At 42.1% G+C, this 21,534-nt stretch overlaps 1 protein-coding gene across 3 annotated transcripts in view; it reads left to right on the top strand.

The window, feature by feature from the left end:
• The window catches only part of EOMES (eomesodermin), a 153,441-nt gene that overhangs the window by 1,293 nt on the left and 130,614 nt on the right, over positions 1–21,534 (top strand). For 2 of the 3 annotated variants that reach the window (XM_081882066.1, XM_081882068.1), the window contains exon 1: positions 2,355–3,293. The exons of the other annotated variant lie outside the window; for it this stretch is intronic. The gene's annotated coding sequence lies outside the window, so the exon portion shown is untranslated. Of the gene's footprint in view, positions 1–2,354; positions 3,294–21,534 lie in introns of those variants that run through there. 3 annotated transcript variants of the gene reach the window in all.

Below are 21,534 nucleotides of genomic sequence, written 5' to 3'. Positions count from 1 at the left end.
TCCCATCATTCAGTACAGACACTGAGGTTTAGCTCTGAGGGGCTTCTAGCAGTTCCTTCATTGCAAGAAGCAAAGTTCCGTTTCTTTTCTTTTAAAGTTTTTATTTATACTTTTCAAGTTTATACATTTCATTAGTTTTACAATCAATTTAACATTTCAAGGTTTGACTTCCTCCTCTTTCAGTGGCTCCTTAAATTTCTCTTTTAATATCTTCTGCATATCCAAATTCATTTAATTTGCTCATTTAATAATCTACTTTAAATATATACTTATGAAACTGCAGGTTATTACAATAATCCTGCCAATGTTTTTATCTGTTTGCAATTTATCTGTAAATATGTAATAAACCATATCCATTCTTTTATAAAAAGTTTGTTACCTTCATTTCTTAAATTTAGCCATTTCTGCATATTCCATAAGTTTTTGTATCCATTCTTCCTTTGGTGGAACTTCTGCTTCTTTATACTTTTGGGCAAGTAGCATTCTTGCTGCTGTAGTAGCATACATAAATAAATTTCTATACAATTTAGGTAGCTCTGTCCCTATAATTCCCAGAAGCAAAGTGTCAAGGAACCAAGCAGAGGGCCTTTTCAGTAGTGGCGCCTGCCCTGTGAAATGCCCTCCCATCAGATGGCAAAAGTTAAACAATTTAACAACTTTTCATAGACACCTGAAGGCAGCCCTGTTTCAGGAAGTTTTTAATGTTTGATGTTTTGTTTTGTCCCTTTATAATTTATTGGAAGCTAGTCTGAGGGGCTGGGGTAACCCACTCAGATGGGTGGGATATAAGATGATGTGGTTGTGGTTATTCAGGTTTAGCAAACGCGTCTGTACACGTACTATCTGATTTTAGCATTGTATCATGATAAGTATTTTACGGCAAGGTGGAACCTTTAGCTGAAATTAATTACCAGGAGCCAGGACCAACTTTAGTGGTTCAATATGGGGCACCATTTACTCAGAATTACAGGATTTACTGATTATGGGCTTCTTCTAATAGTGTCTCCTCTAGGAATGATTTTGGAGCATACACAATAAAAGTCTATTATCAAAACTGGCTGTTCATGTAAATTTTTAAACACATTTGTGGGCAGGAGTTCCTGAGAATCTAACACCCTGTTTGGGATTCTAAGGCTTAGAGGCTGCGTCAGCCAGGAAGAAAGTAAATAACTTAATTTGAAGAAGAAAAAAAAGCCGTTCAAATTTGATTTAGGCTATAATATTTTTAGGGGGGAAATATCACTTCCATGTCTGCTGAACTTTAATTCTCATACTATGTTTTCTTTAACAAGAAAATATAACCCAAGCAATGAGAGTTGTTTTCTTACTGGTATGGTGGCATGTGTTTGTGAGTTTATAATATGCTCTGAACCAAGGATGAGGAACCTTTGGCTCGTGAGCCACATTTGACTCACCAGCTCCTCCCCTTCTGCTCTGTGAGGCAGTTTTTTTTTTTTTAAAAAAAAAAACCTTGCTCACATGACATCATATGTGACATCAGGGTAGGGCAAAAAAGGAATAATCATAACTTAAAGTGAGTTAATGAGCCGGGTAAGTATGCCTTGTTCCAGAAGCACCAAGCTCTGTTTGGGCAGTGGTTTCAATGGAAATTGCTTGATTATATTCCTAAGCATGTGAGAACCAGCCGGCTGTCAGGTGCTTGAGAAGCTCTGTGCCAGGGGAATATTTGGTCCTCCAGATGTTGAATTACAGTTCCCATCATCCCCAGTAAGGATGGCCAATGACCAGGGATGGTGGGAATTGTAGTTCAGCAACAACTGTTGGGCCAAAGGTTCCCCACACTTGCTCCGGCCAATGGGCTTTGACAGGTGGGTGGGACAAGCCATCTCTCAATCATCTGATGTCATAATAATGTCAGGTGGGCTATTGTGCCAACTTGTCAAAGTTGGCCTATGGAGTGAGAATCTGACCTACTGGTTGCCCACCTTTTTGTAAACTAAAGATTCCAGTTACTATCTTCAGTTGTTGCAGTTTCTCGTTTTTAACGGCATACTGCAATAAGAGAACTGAACTTTAAGTATATAGCACTGTGAAGACCATATGCAGCCTGTTGACACTTAGGAGAACCCTTTAATTTTTGTCAAATTCATAAGAACCCTTAGTCCATGAGATGTAACTTTGAAAGCTGTTTCATACAACCACCATGTTACAACCTTGCTATTTTCACATCGTCAGAAAAAAAAAGAATGTGTGAATCAGGTCTTATCAGGTGATTCCTCTGGCACCCTCAGTGATGACCTATCTTCCATCATGATTCCCCGATTCAATAAAACTCTTTCTCCTTAAATTACTGCCCAACCCTGACACACGCAGAGTTTCAGACCCCGTTATAAAAAAGAGACGTGCAATGAACAATCCTGCTAATCCTGTTTTATTGCAAGGGAAATGCCCCTTCAGGAAACACCTCACATAGTCTTTTCATTTCTAAGTATGGTTGATCTCTCTCTGCTGACTCAGATTCACAAAGATGGAAAGTCTTTGGTATTTCATAGTCTGATAGTTGCTTCCACGCATAACAGAAAATACCTAAACAGAAGGTTGATTTTATTAGGATGGCATTGTGGTTGTAGTGATGGGCCTGGTCTCTCCCAGATTCTTCTTCATCTTCAAACAATAGTTGGTAGTGAGGCTGGTTTAGAAAAAATGTGGTAGGTTACAGGATTCCTTGGCAGTTTGAAGGCCGTGTTTGATCTTTTTTAGGCAGGCAGAAGATTGTAATTTCTCTCAGGCTGGTGTCCATACTTTCCCTTTCTCTTTTCTGTTCTTAGCCTTAATAAGCCAGCCATAGAGAAGGGAAAGGATACTTTTTCTAACGAGTCTTGCTGAAGGCAATTCGCCTGGTGTATTTTCTTGGCATGACTTGCCTCAAGGCAGTTTGCACATCTGAGGAAATTATGGAGGGGCGTCGCTCCTTTCTCCTTAGGCGTTCAGCTTCCCCGGACACTTTCCTGTAGATGCCATCTACATAGGAGTGCAACATGCCCCAAGCATCTCTGGTCATTCGGAACTTGTTAGACCGGATCCTCCTTGGCAACTTGGAGGCAGTTCTAATTCTTGGTTTCTGCCTTCTGTATCTTTTCACAGACCTTATAGTTCTCTTTCGGACTGTGTGCCTTCTCTTGGCCTTCCCCCTGTACCGTGGTCGTGGTCGTGGTCGTGGTCTCCTACGCATTAGTCTCCGTGAAGCCATTTTGTTTCATACACCGAGACTGCAAGACTGCTTGTCTGCCTGTCTAACTGCCTGCCTGCAAATGCCTGAACCTTCATTGGAGGTAAACTCTTATATAAGGCTGGTTATTCAAATGAGCAGGCACTTCTGTGCCCAGTGATTGGTTGACTGGAACAAAGACCATGTGAACTACCTCATAATACCTGATTGTGACCCATGCTGAAATGAAAGAGATCATGGTTTAGTTTGACTAAAGGACTGTATCTGGGACTTGCCTCATGTTGTTGCATGCTCCAGTTCCCTGATCCATTCTTTGTGATAACAGTAGTATCCCATGACATCAAAGTTAGGCAAAATTCAGTTCTTCAGAAAACCAACATTGAAAAACATTGTCTGAACTAGGTTTCCAATTCCAGTTTGGAGGCAAACTATGGTTTGTGGCAACTTTCCCCAAATGGCTGCTTTCTAGATGGCTTGGACTACAACTTCCATCAGCCCCAGTTAGCACAACTGGGCTAGCTGGAGCTGATGGGAGTTGTAGTCAAAAACAATCTGGAAGGCACTGGGTTAGGGAAGGCTGCTTTATGGCAACTGTGGTTTGCCTAATAGAGATGCCACATCAGACTATAGTTTATCAGATACCAGCACAAACTGCAGTTATCACAGATTAAGAAGTAAGGAAGAAAATGTTAGAACATGGGTGAAGAAAGTGAGTTCACAAGCGTAAGATTGCCAAGCTATATTTTATGCTGATCATTATTTTAATAGTAGTCTATCATGGTCTAGACTCTGGAAGGGAAAGTATTGCGTCAGATGCTAACATCAGTATTAGAGCACAGGCTGATTTAAATGATTTGTGGGCCATATTCTTCTCTTGTTTCTTTTTCTGTTGCCATGACATCTTACCTCACAGTATGGCTCTTGCATCACATTCTTTTCTAGTTACCTAAACACTGTCCTCGCTTAACCTTTTCATAAACCACGATAACAGGCAAAAGGCCATAATTGTGAATCTTTTTTTTGATCAGGTCATAAACATTTATTAAAAAATAAGATGCCAGAGTGGTTTATAGTGCATTCAAACAATAAAACAATGATGGTTGCATTCAGGGTATATGGATACTGAGGTCTATGGATACTTGTGGAAAACATTTTAGCTATTTGGGGGTCTATAACAAAATTAAGAGAGGCCCATAGCTGTCAACCGTCCCTTATTTGGCAGGAAACTCCCTTATCCCAGCGCCGTGTCCCTTAAATTTGGTGATGTCCCTTAAATTTCCTGAGTTTCATGCTCGCCCGGCTCGGGAGGGAAGCAACAGCTCGGGGTCTTCCGCCCCGAGAGAGAACGCGCAACAGAGCTGCCGTGTCTCCATCTCTCCCTTTTCCCCCTCAGGGGCGCATCATGAGGAGACGGGCGGCAGCGAGCGGGCAGGCAGCCCCTCTCTTGCGAGACTTCCGCCGCGCTGCCGGGGGAAGCCGGAGGCAGCAGCGGCGGCTGAGGAGGCGGCCTGAGGGAGGAGGAAGAGGAGGGGATGGGGAGGGACGCAGAAGGTCGGTGCTTCAGCGGTCGCCATGGCACCCCAACCGCCTCATGCCGGGCTCGCAGGTGGCATGGGCGAGAGTCTCTCTCGGGCGGGGAAGGGCCGATGGAACTCCTCATGCCAGGACGACGGCAGGCCAGGCGTGCTGCCTTGCATACCCTCCAACTAGTGCAGCATCTTAATGTAGTCATTTCCCCCTCTGCATCCCTTTCATAACTCTGTTTTTATAAATCATTTGTCCATCCATAGTTCAAATTTTTACTACAAGTTTTCTGTCAATCCTACCAATGTATGTAACTCTTTACAATAGCTTTTCAACTAAATTATAAACTTTCCCCATTCTTTATTAAAGAGGTCCTCTGCCTGGTTTCTAATTCTGCCTGTAAGCTTTGCCATCTCTACATCGTCCATCAGTTTTGTCTGCCACTCTTCTTTGGTCGGAGTTGTAGACCCTTAGGATCATCTAGTCCAACCCCCTGCAAAACACAGTCAGTGGCAGCAAAAGCAGCATAGTTCCATCAGTGGCGGATTTCTGTATAAGATAAGCCAAAATCCCTTATTTTGGCTGCTGATCCCTTATTTTCGAGGCTGCTGGTCCCTTATTTTCAAATCTTTAAGTTGACAGCTATGGAGAGGCCATAACTTGCTGTTGTAAATAATGGGAAGGGAAACATTGCTGTTGTAAATAATGGGAAGGGAAAGGAAAGGTTTGCACTATTTCTAGTCTTCTTTTCCGTTCTTAAAAAAGAAAGGGAAATGGCATCAATCCAGTTTAGAAATAATCTTTTACAGGTCACCTTTCTGAGTAATTGGTACTGAGGCTAAACCCTATCACTAGTCAAATCTATTTTTCTTGTGCATTCCGTCTACAGCACAAAGATGTAAATCTTTTCCAGCATCTTAATCTGTATTCAGATAAGAACCAAAAGACTGATTAAAGTGTGATGAATCAATTCCCATGATGAGGCATAAGCTTGTGGATGCCTGAGTTTCATCATTGTCTGAAATGTAACATCAGATTATGGAGCAACGTCTAGATTTTAACCCATACATTTTAAAGTCAAGTAATTCCAATCCACTATAATAAAATTCACAAAGATCATCACTGCCACAAAACTTTTATTGTAAAAAAATAAGAGAAAAAAACCCTTTAAAAACTGTTGCTGTAGAACAGCATATTTCATAGCACTTAATTCTGGGTAAAACAGGTGTGCTCATAGAAACACACATCTGCTTTGAAGCCAAGAAATGCACAAATTGATAATAATGAAACCAAATAATGAAAATAATTATTTGAAACATTTAAAACAGATAAGGAAAAGGGATTTGCACCAGAAATATCTAGATTAGAAACGGATTTGGTCAACTCAAAAACGAAAACTCTTTCAAAGGTGTACTGACTCCTACTTGACTGGGAAGTCAAGGAGGAAGAGATGAAAACCGCCATGATCAAATGGGCCCAGGATTTCAGGTATAATATAGAAATGAAAAGTGGGGAAAATTATGGAAAGTAAATTGGAAATTTACTGCATGTTATACTTTGAGGGAAAACCTTCAAAAAATGCAATACCGTTGGTATTTGATGCCATGGAAGCTTTCAAAAATGTACAAAAATGTATCTAGTACTTGTTGGAGATGTGGAGTAGAAACTGGTACTATGTTGCACATGTGGTGGCTATGTAAAAAAATTAAGATCTTCTGGGATGACATCTATATAGAACTTTAAAAAATGTTTAGAGTTTCATTTATAAAAAGACCAGAAGCATTTCTACTTGGAATTACAGGATCAGACATTCCTAAGAATGTAAAAGAAGTTTTTTTTATACGCCACAATCGCAGCGAGAATCTTAATGGAGAAGTGATAAAATCCCTTCCAGGTCAGAATGGTTACAAAAACTAGCCGAATATGCAGAGCTAGCCCAAGTAGCTGAAAAAAATGAAAGATAAGTCAAAACAAGTATTGCAAAATGGGAGGTTTTCAAATCATATCTTTAGATCAATTGTGGTAGTATGAACTTGGTTGCAGCCTTCGAATAACTTCTGTAGTTGTACTAAGTAAGAAACAAGGATATAAGAGAATAATACTTAAATATAAAATGAAGAGATAAATTTATGCAATAAATTTGTAAATATTAAAAGAAGCACGGAGAAGACGGGAAGTTAGATGTACCTTAATAAGATTTACTGTCAAAACAGATGATTTTATTCTTTTGTTTATTTTGTATTTGGTGTAACAAGTGTCATAGATGTATGGGTTTTTTCTATTTTTGTTGGTGTTTACAACAAAGCATAAACGAAACAAAGCAAAAACAAAAAAATGCACAAACTGAAGCTAAGGCACTCTGCACATCCTCTGAGAAAGCCTCCTCTTCAGCCAGTCTTCTCTGTTTCATCCAGATTTGTGGCTTCTGTCACTTCATTTTGCTATATTAACTCTCCATCTGCCAAACACTTCAGCATGTACTTGAATCCTGCTGCATTATTGCTAGTTGATATGGCTTTAATTTATCCACAGAAACTCAGCAAGATCAGGAACTTTTAATGCATTTCAATGCCTGGAGTGAACAGTGGGCAGGTTTTGAATTTTGAAGCTACTGAATGGGAATATGTTTCTTGCATAGCACTTTTCCTTTAACAATTGTAGGGATTAAATATCCTTAGAATAATTCTTCTGCTTTAGGACACAACGCAGGATTCAGGTCATACCTTTCGTCTGTAATCTGGATAGTCACCTAAATTAATGCCTATCCCTCTCTGGCACTGTTCTATTCTCTTACAATGAAAACCTTGTGAGTCACTGGCAGGTAGAGGCTGGTTCAAAGGGCACTTTCCAAAACCACAGAGGAGAGTTTGACAGGTGGGTGGTCTGCCCACCTGTCAGTCATGTGGTATCACAATGACATCATGTGATTGACAAGCAGATGGCCCCATTCGCTTTCCCGATTTGAAGCCAAAACTTTCTCCACCCTGACTCAAAAGATAATGCTACCTTGGAATCTAAAGTAATGCCAATCAAAGTTAAATCCTATTAGACCGGCATGGTGCATGTGATCTTTCTAGATGAGTTATTTTAACATCCCTTCTCTAATGTAAAGCACTACAGTAGTCCCATTCTTTAAATCCATTTTATTTAGGTTTTCCTAACATATGAGTGATTTCTGTAAGAGCAACAATAAATTAGTTTACCAGCCTCATATATGAAGATGTACCCCTTTTTCAAGGTCACCCGAAGAGAAATCAAAATGTTCTTCGTTTTCAAAACATACTATAGGGCGCACAACTGCAATCCTATGCACAGCTTCAGCCTTGAAAGTTCTACTGGAAGCAACAGCACTTACATGTCAACGCCTCGGGGTGTGTTGTTGTGTTGTCTAAACTTAGGTTCTATGTGATCAGCTTTCTCTACCCATTGTAGTGGGAAGTGCTCTGTCCTTTGAGACGTTTCCATGAGAGTCTGAATTAGTAGAACTGAGAGTAAAATTCACTCCACGGGTTACTTCTTTACTGGCAGGATTTCATATTTGAGTCTTATTTACAAACAGAATAGAGAGTGCTTTTATGAAGCTTATGTAATCATAACAAATCTGGCTACTCTGTTCTGTTCTGGTGCAGTGTGGAATATATGAGGGTGCTGAGATCTTCTGTCTTAGAGAATTCAAAAATCAGAAAAGAGGGGAGGGGAATCAAAATAACTAAGGCTCAAAACAGACTGGCAGCCGAGCCGGTGTAAAGAAAGTGGCTGGCTAATTGTATTCCCTCATGATCCCAGTCCAAATGGACCAGACGACTTGAGTGCATAAAAGAGCACATGTGCCACGAGTTTGAAAATCTCTGGGAATACTAAGGGGCCTTGTGCCACCCCTGATGGAGCTGAAATTGTAGTGAACAGAATGCTGGAACCATGTTGTATTATCAAAGGACATGGAACCACTTATTCCAACTAAACACTTAGTGCTGTCATGCTGGCGTGACAGAAAATGGCACTAAAGCACAGACGAGTGGCTATTTTAGTTTGGATAAATACACTAGATTGTCAAGCCCTGTTCTTATATCAGCAAAAAGTGTTGGGGACATTTGTAGATATGTCTAAAATGAGATCACTGTATTTTGCTTAAGTAATTTGCCTTCCAAAAAAATGTGTCTGTGCGTGCGTGTGTGCATGCTTTCCCTACACAGTCAGAAGCGGTTTTGCTAGATGTACTCTCAGATATGCTATGTGGGAAAGCAGAAGATAATGCATTTGATGCCTAGGTAAGTAAGTAATATTGTAATGCAAACTAAAACAAAGAGTGACCCATGCTTCTATGTCAGCTATTGGGTTGGTTAGTAAGAACATGTCTTCAGAATGTCCAATGCTTTAATCCCTGACACATGTCTGTTCATAGAGAAATTGAAGAAACAGGATTTCTAGTCTTCTGTATGTTACTTTTTAATCCCATGAACAAGGAAATTCTGTGGATTAGCACCACATTTGGCTGGTTTGCATATCAGGCTCACATGCTCTCGCCTTCTCTGATATGGCTGTGAGTTATTAGAAAGCTTTTTCTTCCATTTTAGATTAAACACACTTTGCCATGTAGTCTGGGCTTGAAGAAACTGTGGTTTATAATAACTATGGTTAGTGGAAACAGGCCAACTTCAAATCATAGAAGAAGCTGACTTCTTTCAACTAGCCATAATTCAGTTTAACCACACTCTAGGGTGTATGAACAGTATTTAACTACAGTTGATCTAAAACTGAAGTTGAAGCTTTGAATCTCTGCGTCATGACTTTGTCAGAAGAGAAGGAGAGGGAGAGCATGAGAGATTCAGGTTTTGTAAAGCTAAACCATGGTTTAGCATAGGATTTTGTTATACGCCATCCCAGTCTCTGCAGTAGTGTGAGATTCCTAGTGTGAGATTCTTTACCCAGGTTCTTTATGATATAAGGTTTATTTACACATACCTGTACAACCTGGGCCTACTATGGAGGGCATTACTGTCCTTTTGAATCACACTGTTGCTTGAGATAAAATATACATCAAGAGATACATACATTTTGCTATGCCCTTCCCTCACTATCCATGCTGAGAGGCGCTCTTTGAGAGCGTATCTTTCCCAGAACAAACCCAAAGCAAGTGTAATCTTAATTTATATGCTGTGCCTTGTATGCACAAACAGCTTTTCCACAGGCTATGCAGACATTTCACAATGAATCCATGCTGATGGAGCACTGGAGAATAACATGATGCCAACCCAGAGAATTGACAGTGGGGCATATATTCAGATTCCTTTAAATTTTTAATTTTTTAAGAACATTGTTATGTATTTCTGTACTAGGGTAGGAGGAAATATCTTGCCAGCAGTGCTGGAATGCCCTTAGGATCCCCAGCAGCATTTTAAATTATATTTTATGCACTGCGAGAAAGGCTGGAGGTAAACCTTTTAGGTGTCTGCACTGTGTATAAAGTGAGAGTGAATAGTGGTTGTGATTTAATCCAAAACTTTTCAGTCTTTTCCTTCCTTCCTTCCTTCCTTCCTTCCTCTTTCTTTCTTTCTTTCTTTCTTTCTTTCTTTCTTTTTTTATAATCACCCACCATAAGCTGAAGCTATGTATTTTGTGTGTGATTATGTGCACTAAGCCATTTTAATTCCATTCATCTCCAAGATACATTACCCAAATGCAATTTACATACAGGGTAAGTCCTTTAAAAGAGGCACCGTGGATACAGAGTACACATGTTCCACAGGGCCTCTTTTAAAAGACTCACCCTGTATCTATATTTGTGATGCTCCTGCAAGACCCAAGTTGGGAACAAAAACACTGTTGCTGAGGGGTGGACAACAACACTGCTATAAAAGCCTGGCTAGATGTATGCTCCATCGTAAGTAAAAGTTAAAGAAAGCTAAGGTCATAAAATGGCAAGGGACTTCTGTGGGTATTTTTTTTTATTGCTCTTGATATTTATTTTGTAAAGCATAGTGCCTTCTCAGACATGGCAGAGCTCTTGATGACTTCTAGAGGATGGCATATAGGCAGTAGATCTTATTAAGGATCACACTGGCAGTAAAGAGCAACAGCACCAGCCCAGATAGCACTGTTAGAGCAGCCAGGATCAACACCTCCAGCACTTCCAGTATTTCCCCCCTGGTCATGGTGGCTCCAATAGGGGTGCCCCTGCCACCCTCCCCTCTGGCATCACCCAACATATTATTCCCTCCACATTCTCTCCACTAAACATTCAAATAAAAATGAGTGCTGGGCATTTGTTCTTCATTTTATGCTTTTTATAATTTTTTGATATTTTAATTCATTTGTCCACTGCTATGTTTTTATCTGTTGACAGTTTATAAATATTCTTAGAAATATAATATAATGTAAATAGAAAATCCAGTGCTGGTTGTAAGAGTACCCCAAGGTTTTCTTGATAACCTTAGTTGTGTTTCAGTGCCTGTTAAAAACTTGCATTACTGATCTTAATACAGTGGTACCTCCGTTTATGAACTTAATCCGTTCCGGAAGTCCGTTCTTAAACCGAAATGGTTCTTAAACCGAGGTGCGCTTTCCCTAATGAGGCTTCCTGCCGCCGGTGCCCTTCCACCGTTCAGCTTCCGTTCTTAGACTGAGGTAAAGTTCGCAAACTGGGACACTACTTCTGGTTTTGCGGAGTTTGTAAACGGAATTGTTCATAAACAGGGCCGTTCTTAAACTGAGTGTATCTAGCTTTTAATAACATGTTTTTTTTCTACTCTGGATTGTTGTATTTGTTACTTTAATTTATTGCTGTTTTAAGATACGTAAACCATTCTGAAATTTGATGATGAAGAGCAGTATATATTTAATTAGTTCAGGTGCTATGATACAGCAGCCAAATAATGCACCAGTGCTATGATGAAGTACTGACCTCAACAAAAGGCACTATAAAATGCTGCTTTAAAGTGCCAGGTAGATGTTTAGCTGGGCCCTCCACACAGGACAGTAAACTCCCCACTTTAATATTTCCAGGCCCCCTAGCCTCTAACTCAAGGAGTTCTCCACCCCTGATTCCTGTCTCACTCAGGAACCTTGCAATCAACTTCCAAAATAATCCAGAGGATTGTGCCTCTGTCCCCTTGTGGCTTCCTAAAGGGGTGATCTCCTTTGGTTGTGTCCCTTTAGAGTCAGCCTTCATTGGCCCTGCCTTGAAAAGCCTTATCAGCAAGGAAGCTTCAATGCTGAAAGACATCTATCACAGGCAAGACTCTCTAATCAGCTTTGCATTGCTGCTCTTCGTTGATGTCCTTGGCAATTGCCAAGAATCAATTGCCATAGAATCATAGAGTTGGAAGGGACCCCAAGGGTCACCTAGTCCAACCCCCCCAAATGCAAGAATCTCAACTAAAGCATCCATAACAGATGGCCATCCACCCTCTGCTTAAAAACCTTCAAGGAATGAGAGTCCACCACCTTCTGAGGCAGTATGTTACGCTGTCCAACAGCTCTTACCATCATAAAGTTTTTCCTGATGTTTAGTTGGAATCTCCTTTCTTATAACTTGAAGCCATTGGTTCTAATCCTAGCCTCTAGAGCAGGAAAAAACAAATTTGCTCCACCTTCCATGTGACAGCCCTTTAGATATTTGAAGATGGCTATCGTATCTCCACTCGATCTCCTCTTTCCCAAGCTAAACACACCCAGTTTCCTCAACCATTCCTCAAGGGCTTGCTTTCAAGACTCTTTATCATCTTGTCCACCCTCCTCTGCACATTGTAATCCAGGTGTGATCTGACCAAGGCAGAATAGAGCAGTACAACCCCTCTTGATCTAGACACTATTTCTGTTGATGCAGCTTGGAATAGCATTAGCTTTTTTTTGCTGCTGCATCACCCTGTTAACTCATGTTGAGCTTGTGGTCTACTAAGACCCTAGATTATTTCCACATGTAAGCCAGGTGTACCCCATCTTATATTTGTGCAGCTAGTTATTCCTGCCTAAGTGAAGAACCTGACATTTGTCCCTCTTGAAATCCATTTTGTTAGTTTTTGGCCACTTCTCCAATTTGTGAAGGTCATATTGAATACTGATTCTGTCTTCTGTTGCATTAGCTGCCCCTCCCAAATTTGATGAGCATCCCCTCAATACCTTCATCCAAGCCATTTATAAAGACACTGAAAAACAACAAGCCCTGGACAGAACCCTGCAGCACCCCACTTATCACATGTTTTTTCCAGGATAACAAGGAAACATTAGTGAGCACTCTTTGGCTTCAGTCAGTCAACCAACTACAAATCCACCTAACAGTTACCTTGTCCAGCCCACATTTTACCAAGATATTCTCTGCAAGAATATCATGGGGACTTTGTCAAAAGATCAAGATACACTATGTCTACAGCATTCCCTTGATCCACCAGGCTTATAACTCTACTAAGCAAAGAAATGAGATAATGTTCTAAAAGAAATTAGAAGTATTCTATAAGGTGTAGACAGCAGTCACGAAATTAAAAGATGCCTGCTTCTTGGGAGAAAAGCAATGACAAACCTAGATAGCATCTTAAAAAGCAGAGACATTACCTTGCCGACAAAGGTCCGTATTGTTAAAGCTATGGTTTTCCCAGTAGTAATGTATGGAAGTGAGAGCTGGACCATAAAGAAGGCTGATCGCTGAAGAATTGATGCTTTTGAATTATGCTGCTGGAGGAAACTCTTGAAAGTCCCATGGACTGCAAGAAGATCAAACCTATCCATTCTGAAGGAAACCAGCCCTGAGTGCTCACTGGAAGGACAGATCGTGAAGCTGAGGCTCCAGTTCTTTGGCCACATCATGAGAAGAGAAGACTCCCTGGAAAAGACCCTGATGCTGGGAAAGATTGAGGGCACAAGGAGAAGGGGATGACAGAGTACGAGATTGTTGGACAGTCTCGAAGCTGCGAACATGAGTTTGACCAAACTGCGGGAGGCAGTGGAAGACAAGAGTGCCTGGCGTGCTCTGGTCCATGGGGTCAGGGGTCCATGGAGTCGGACACGACTAAACAACAACAACAAAATAAGGTGTAGAATATTATACTCACCTGAAGGAAAGACATGTAGACTGTACAACAAATATGTTTACATATTATGAGGACAAAGATTGTACATGAAGACACTTTATTAGGAGGAGTTCCACAAATGTTATCAGGGAGAGGGGAATTAAGCTAGCATACCCACAAGTGATAGCAAAGAACATGTCATGGGTAAGTAAATGGACATCCGTTCCAAAGGAGCTGAACTTCATAAGGGCCCTCAATTCCTCTATTTATTTTCCATTTATGTGTATTCCATGGCCATAGAGACCTGTGGCCCTCCAGATCTTGTTGGATTGCAAATCCCATCAGCCATAGTCAGCACTGCCACTCCTGATATAGACCCTCTATGAAACCGATTCCTACTTGTGGCTTGCTCCCACCCACCACATTCATAAGGCACTATTGCTTAGAAAAGTGCTTAGAAAGCATGTCCCTGTGACTTGTCCCCCTTTTGTCAGTCCAGGCACTGCTTTTCTCCATCTCCAAGAAAGGGAGGATAAACGAGCACAGTGTTTAATGATTTAATGAAGATAGTTTATAAGATACTGGTAATCTATTCCTATATTTTGCTCTTTTTTGAGGCATATCCTTCTCTTTGAATTCATTAACTTAGGTAGCTTTCCATAGATGGTGGCGAGGATGATGACTTATAGTGGTTCAAATTCTCATTTTTGATCCAAGGGAAGTTTCTCACATTGCCATTTACATCTTATGCAGACTTTATTGGGACCAGACTTTTTAAAAACTAATTTTCAAAACGGAGACACGCTGACCCACTCTGCACATGCTTCATACAGCATATGGCTGAAGTAAAGAACATCATCTCTTTTGTTCAACGGTGAGGGTTTTAGAAAAGAGAGAAAAAATCCTTCTGGTCCTTTTACTTTCCTGGCCTTCAAATAAAGCTAATTACAAAGGGGGGAAAAGTTGGAACTGGTGGAGAGTGATCATTTAAAGCCATTTCTTTTGCAGAATGGAACAAAAAGAAGTACCGAGGGCATGGATAGGCCCTGGAAAAAAAGAAAAGAGAAAAACCATCTAATGAGGATGTTGAGATAAGTGCTTGTGAAGAAAACTGGCAAAAAAAGAGCTTTTAGTCTAAAATCCATAAATAAGTGGGCATCAGATGGGTACTAGAACATTTATAATAAGAGAGGCCACCAAGCTGTATCCTTCAATGCAAGAGCTGCAACCTTAGAAATCTTATTTCTTAACAAGCTACTTTCTCCCCTTTTCAAATATTAATTTTAAAAAAAGAAATACTTGAAAATTAAGGAGTTTTATTCATGTCTTTGAATCCATTATAGAGGCAGGCACTATCAGTAGGTCTGCTTAAATTTATAATTATGACAGCTGGCCGGCTCCTATCACTCTATGCATGGAGAAGTTCTAAGTGGTTTGGACCTCTGATCTCTTTGGCGACCTTGAAACATGGATGAAATATGCACTAGAGATGTACAGTTTTAGCAAGAAGAGTCACACACAGTCTCCTCTTACAGGCTGCTGCTCCCACCCTTGGCCCTGAATCACTGGGGGCTCGGATCCACTTGGTATACAAAGATGTGTACAGGCCAGATATTTGAGGCTCAGTCTAATTATCCGAGAAGGACTTTGTTCTCACGCATTGTCTGATTCAGCATTTAATGCTGCTCTTGTAGGGCATGAAAGGAAAGGGGAAAAACAAATCTGAAAGGGAAACGAGATAAAAGGAGGAAGAAGGGGGGGAATCTTTTATAGCTCTGTGCTATTTTGATGACTGCCATCCATTGTGAGCTCTGCTGCTATTGAGCAGGAAGGATGCTTGGTTGAAGGATGGATAGAATTAGTTGTAGTGACCTACCTGCATGCTAAGCACCCAGCTGCCCTGACCATGTCCCCTACCCCCCCCCCCCAATATGTGAAACCACATGTACCTTGCAAACTATTTGACTGGCTTGGGCAGGCTAGATGCTATAATCTACTTGGTCAACAACTAACAACCAAACTAGACATTATGTTAATTGTGTGAATGCATTCAATATTCATTTTTCCCTGTATGTAAATAGCATCTGTTTGGCAGGGCACAGAGGAGGGAGATCTTGAGCAGCCTTGGGGATGGGAAGGGGAAGGATAAAGTTTAATTATTTCCCTTTTTACCATAGTCCTGATAAAATTATCCCCCCACCCCAAACCGCTGGCTGCATTTCAAAGGAAACTTCCACTGGCACTACTGGAGACTTTTTTAAAATAAAAAAAAACTGTTAGGGAAATGCAAGATATACTGTATTTTTCGCCCTATAGGATGCACTTTTCCCCCTCCAAAAATGAAGGGGAAATGTGTGTGCGTCCTATGGGGCGAATGCAGGCTTTTCGCTGAAGCCTGAAGAGCGAGAGGGGTCGGTGCACACCCCTCTCGCTCTCCAGGGTTCAGGAGTTCCCCCTGGGCTCGCAAGGCTTGCGGGCGGCAGCCCGAAGCACGGGGCATGCTCCGGAGCGCACCCCGGGCTTCGGACAAATATCGGGCAGCCCCACAAGCTCGGGGGACAGCAGGGAGGCAGAGCGCCGCCATCCCACTATTCCCCGACCTGGTTTGGAGGCAGCGCCAGCCCCACAAGCTCGGGGGACAGCGGGGAGGCGCAGCGCCGCCATCCCACTGTTCCCCGACCTGGTTTGGAGGCTGGCAGCCCCACAAACTCGGGGGACAGATATCCGCAAGCCTGGGGAGACCGGCGCGACTTCCCGCCGGGCTCCCTAGGCTTGCGGATAGCAGCCTGTTCTGGGGCCTGGGGTTTGGGGAAGCTCGGGCATCCCCCGCCCCAGCTCCGCCCCTGGGGGGGATATAATTTTTTCCCCTTTATTTCCCCCCAAAAAAACTAGGTGCGTCCTTTGGGCCGGTGCGTCCTATGGGGCGAAAAATACAGTAAATATAAACTTTTTTTTAAAGTACTTAATGCGCAAAAGCATGGGCTAGGAAGTGCCTGATTAAAAGCTCACTTGGGATATCATCACATCAGGTGCCTTTAAGCAGGATGTTATATTAAGACCAGAGATGAGCGCCGCAACCCCAGAGTCGGCCACGACTGGACCTAATGGTCAGGGGTCCCTTTACCTTTAGATAGGGTACAGTATAAGAAATTCATGAATGGGATCTTTTTCCTTGTTAATAGTAGCCACGGAAGGCAGAGGGCAATTGGGATTGGTACTGCAGTTCTGGAGGGGCTGTTATAAATTCCTGTACAATTTTCCAAATTTAAATCTGTTTTCCCAGGGGACAAAACATGTAGGTGCCCTGCATGGCAAATAGCAGTTGGCAGGCAGTTTTAATTGGGTGGAAAATAGTCCAGGAAAAGGGGTTAAGCCTTCCCAAGCACTATGACCCCATTCCACCCCCATGGCTGCTTTTAACAACAACAAAAAAGACCCTAGATTAACGATACTGATCTTCCTTCCAGGGTTGTGGTAGATATTTCTTAGGCAAGCTTTTCTCAGTCCTGCTATTGTGAATCTTTTCACTGCAGTGAGCTATGGTTCCTTGTACTCTTCCTCAAATTTGGCAGGCAGGTAAGTAGTACAAGGAGAAGAGCCAAGGATGGAAATGAAACCCTTGTTTGATTCAGCATGCCTCAGCGGTCTCAGGACAGGGATTGGTATTGTTTGGACAGGAGAGGGTTAACGGAGCCCAGAGTGCTCCTGGTGACATAGCTCCTGTGCTGATGAACAGTGATGCAAGGAGCATGGAGGTAGTGAGTAGCCCCTCTCTCTGAGATGGTATGCTTTACCTCTGCTGTTGTCTATGCTGTGGTAACCTCAAGGTTAGATTACTGCAATGTGTTATACGGTGGGCTGCCTCTGAAGATGGTTTGGAAACTTCAGCTAGTGCAGAATTCAGCGGCCAGGTTGCTCACCAGAGCAAGATGGTTCGAGCATATTACACAGATCCTGGTCCAACTGCACTGGCTACCAATTAGTTTATGGGCCCAATTCAGAGTGCTTGTTTTGACCTATAAAGCCTTAAACGGCTCAGGACCGCAATACCTCAAGGACCGCCTCTTTCCATATGAACCTAACCAGATCCTGAGATCATCTTCTGAGGCCCTCCTTTGTGTGCCCCCTCCTCAAGAGGTCCGGAGCGTGGCAACATGAGAATGAGCCTTCTCTGCAGTGACTCTCTGTCTGTGGAATGCTCTCCCCAGGGAAGTTCGCCTGGTATCTTCATTACACACCTTTAGGCACCAGGCAAAATCATTCCTTTTTAACCAGGCCTTTGGTTGATCCAATTTACATCCTATGCCCTTTTAAAATGTGTTTTTTTTGTGGGAGGGGGCTACTGGGTTGTTTTTATTCTTATTAGGTACAGTGGTACCTCGCAGGACGAATGCCTCGAAAGACGAAAAACTCGCAAAACGAAAGAGTTTTTTATTTTTTGAGTTGCTTCGTAAGACGGATTTCCCTATGGGCTTGCTTCGCAAGATGAAAATGTCTTGCAAGTTTGTTTCCTTTTTCTTAAAACCGTGCATTCACTTCGAGGAGCAACTCATAGCACGCGGTGTGGTAGCCTTTTTTGAGGTTTTTGAAGACTTTGGTGATTTTTGAAGCTTTTCCAAAGTCCATGCTTCGCAAGACGAAAAAATCGCAAGACGAAAAAACTCGCGGAATGAATTAATTTCGTCTTGCGAGGCACCACTGTATTTTGTGGTTTTATATTTTGATTTTATTCTGTGAACCACCCTGAAACCCCTGGGTATATGGCGGTATATAAATCTGAAGAAGAAGAAGAAGAAGAAGAAGAAGAAGAAGAAGAAGAAGAAGAAGAAGCCCACCTCCCTTTATGTCTGCATGTATAGCATTAAAATGTCTGTAGGGAAGGGACCTTTGCATGAAGGCTTTCATGGGATCCGGAACTGGGCTCCAGTTCCCATGGAAACCTTTGTGTGCATAACTATATGAGCAAAGGCACCTCCTTACAGACAGGGTGGGTGTTAGAGGGCCGAACTGCTGGGTAAAGTCCCACTCCCTGTCCCATGTCCATCAAAACAGGAGCTATAATGTGCACACAGGGCTTAAGTGCCTAGGGAAATGCCTGAAAGAGAGATACCTCACACCTGCTGTGATCTAGTTGCCATGTGTGAAGACAAACAGCAATTTGAGAGAGAGCGATAAAGTCACAGAGAGCTGACTTTTGGACTCTATGAGATATCAGCAATTTGGTGTACCGGCTGTCTCCCTGCAGACCTGGTTTAGGGGCAGTGGGCTTTGAAGTGTTTTCCACCTAATGTTCAACCAAAGTATTTGCGAATGAAGGCAAATATTACAAAACACCAATAAGCCTCCAGTGATTCTGTCAAAAGAAAAGCAAACCTGGCTAAGTTCTGCACCCTCAGACTTCTCAGAGAAGTGGGGTGAGCATAGTAGCATTAATTTGTGGCTTTCTGTTCTTAGGGAATCATCAGGCACCACTTTGATAATGCAGATCTTAAAACAAAAAAACACATCCAACGGGAGTCGAGGTGTCAGCGGCCTAAAGGGAGGGGGCAGAGGAAGCAACAGATAGAAAGCCAATGGAATGAAAGATGGCAGGTCCCGGACAAACAACACTAAGGGAAGCAGTAAACTGAGAGAAAGAAAAACGGGGGCAAAACCAAAGGAAGAAGGGAAGTTTGCCTTTGACACTTGCCCACCTACTCAGATCCAACCATTATTTATCATTACAATTCCATATGCAATGCCATCATGTGGGAGCATTTGTTAATAACTTTAATAATCCGTGGGGACGCAGGTGGCACTGTGGTCTAAACCACAGAGCCTAGGGCTTGCCGATCAGAAGGTTGGCAGTTCGAATCCCCGTGACAGGGTGAGCTCCCGTTCCTCAGTCTCAGCTCCTGCCAACCTAGCAGTTTGAAAGCACATAAAAATGCAAGTAGATAAATAGGTACCACTCCGGCGGGAAGGTAAACAGTGTTTCCATGCGCTGCTCTGGTTTTGCCAGAAGCGGCTTAGTCATGCTGGCCATATGACCCAGAAAAAACTGTCTGCGGACAAACATCGGTTCCCTTAGCCAGAGAAGCGAAATGAGACCACAACCCCAGAGTCGTTCACAACTGGACTTAACTGTTGAGGTCCTTTACCTTTACCTTTTAAAATAAAACATTAATTAAAAAAACAGCGTCTCATATAAATTGCACATTATTTTACCACTTCGGCTTCGAAATTTGTCATAAAACACTTTAAAATGGACCAAAATCAAATCTGTTTGCTTGCTTTGCAGTAGGAGGCTGAGATAGCTTAAAATGACAGTGTGACATCAATTGCACAAGACTCTCAGAAAACAAATGTGGTTTATTTCCAGTGCCCCTAAGGTGTCTTCCTTGTCAGAAATACAAATTTTGTCGTCTCTCATTAGCTAATTAAAACAATGTGATGTTTCAGAACTTTTGAAATAAATTAATGGACATAAATAAAAAGAACAGTAACCTGGCTTAAAGTTAATGACAATATTTGTTACGTACTAGTGTCTTTAAGCCAGTGCAGTGGCGTAGCGTGGGTTGTCAGCACCCGGGGCAAGGCAAGTAATTTGCGCCCCCTAACCCGTGGATTTGCGCCCCCTAACCCGTGGATTTGCGCCCCCTAACCCTAACCCCCAGATGTTGCGCCCGGTGCGGCCGGCCCCCCCTGCACCCCCCACGCTATGCCACTGAGCCAGTGTTCCCCAAACATCTGTTAGCTAATGTGTATCTTCCCTACAAATTAAAATTGGAAATCACCAGTCTTAAAAAGGTAAATGATCCGCTACTGTAGACCGTTGGGAGTACAGTGGTACCTTGGTTTAAGAACAGTCTGGTTTAAGAACGATTTGGTTTACACACTCCGCAAAACCGGAAATAGTGTCTTGGTTTGAGAACTTTACCTCGGTCTAAGAATAGAATCTGAACAGTGGAAGGGCACCGGTGTGGGAGGCCTCATTAGGGAAAGCGCGCCTCGGTTTTAGAATGGTTTTGGTTTAAGAACGGACTTCTGGAATGAATTAAGTTCATAAACCAAGGTACCACTGTATCTGATTTGTATGTGGTGTTCATAAAATTCAATAATGGTGATGATGATAGATAAGTATTGAAACACTTTTAATGTGGGCTTAACTCTCCGAAACCTATCTGTCTGGTTAAGGCCTAAGAGTGCCTGGGGCTGTCCACAAGGGTAGAAAAAGCAAAAAGCAAAAAGTCCCAGGTTCAGTTTGTGACATCTCCAGGCAGGGCTGGGAAAGACTTCCATCCGAAACCTTGAAGGGCTGCTTGCCTGCTAGTATAGACATTACTGAGCTAGATGAATCAATGGTCTGACTCGAGATAAAGAAGCTTCCTATATCTCTGTGGTGATGGTATAGCATGGGAATAATCCACTAAACATCATAAACATCTGATTCATTTCAGCAAGGCTGCCTGAGAAATGCAGCAGTGCTGGATGGATGGTACATTGTGGACACGGTCTTCATAGATTCCCATCACATTCTTAGGGATTAACTAATATTGTCTGTTAAATGAGTTATAAATTATAATTATAAGCCACAGCACTTTAATCAAGCAATCGCTTGGGGAAAGCCATGTTCAGACATGAAATTAAGAGTCAGTACAGGAGAAGCCAAGTGCTGCGAATTTATATTGATATCACCAAATCCATTCCTTGGGGACGTTAAGTATGAGGACAGATAAAATCAATTATTTCCCTCCTTCCTAGCTTTTCCCTTTTTAAAGAAACATAAAACTGATCTATAACCTTATTTTGATACCTTAACACGCAAGAATTGCACAT

This window comes from Podarcis erhardii, assembly GCF_964252035.2.
Source record: "Podarcis erhardii genome assembly, chromosome: 12".
Classification (NCBI taxonomy): domain Eukaryota; kingdom Metazoa; phylum Chordata; class Lepidosauria; order Squamata; family Lacertidae; genus Podarcis; species Podarcis erhardii.
The sequence above is the reverse complement of the archived record's forward strand: the minus strand, read 5'-3'. Positions and strand labels throughout refer to the sequence as shown.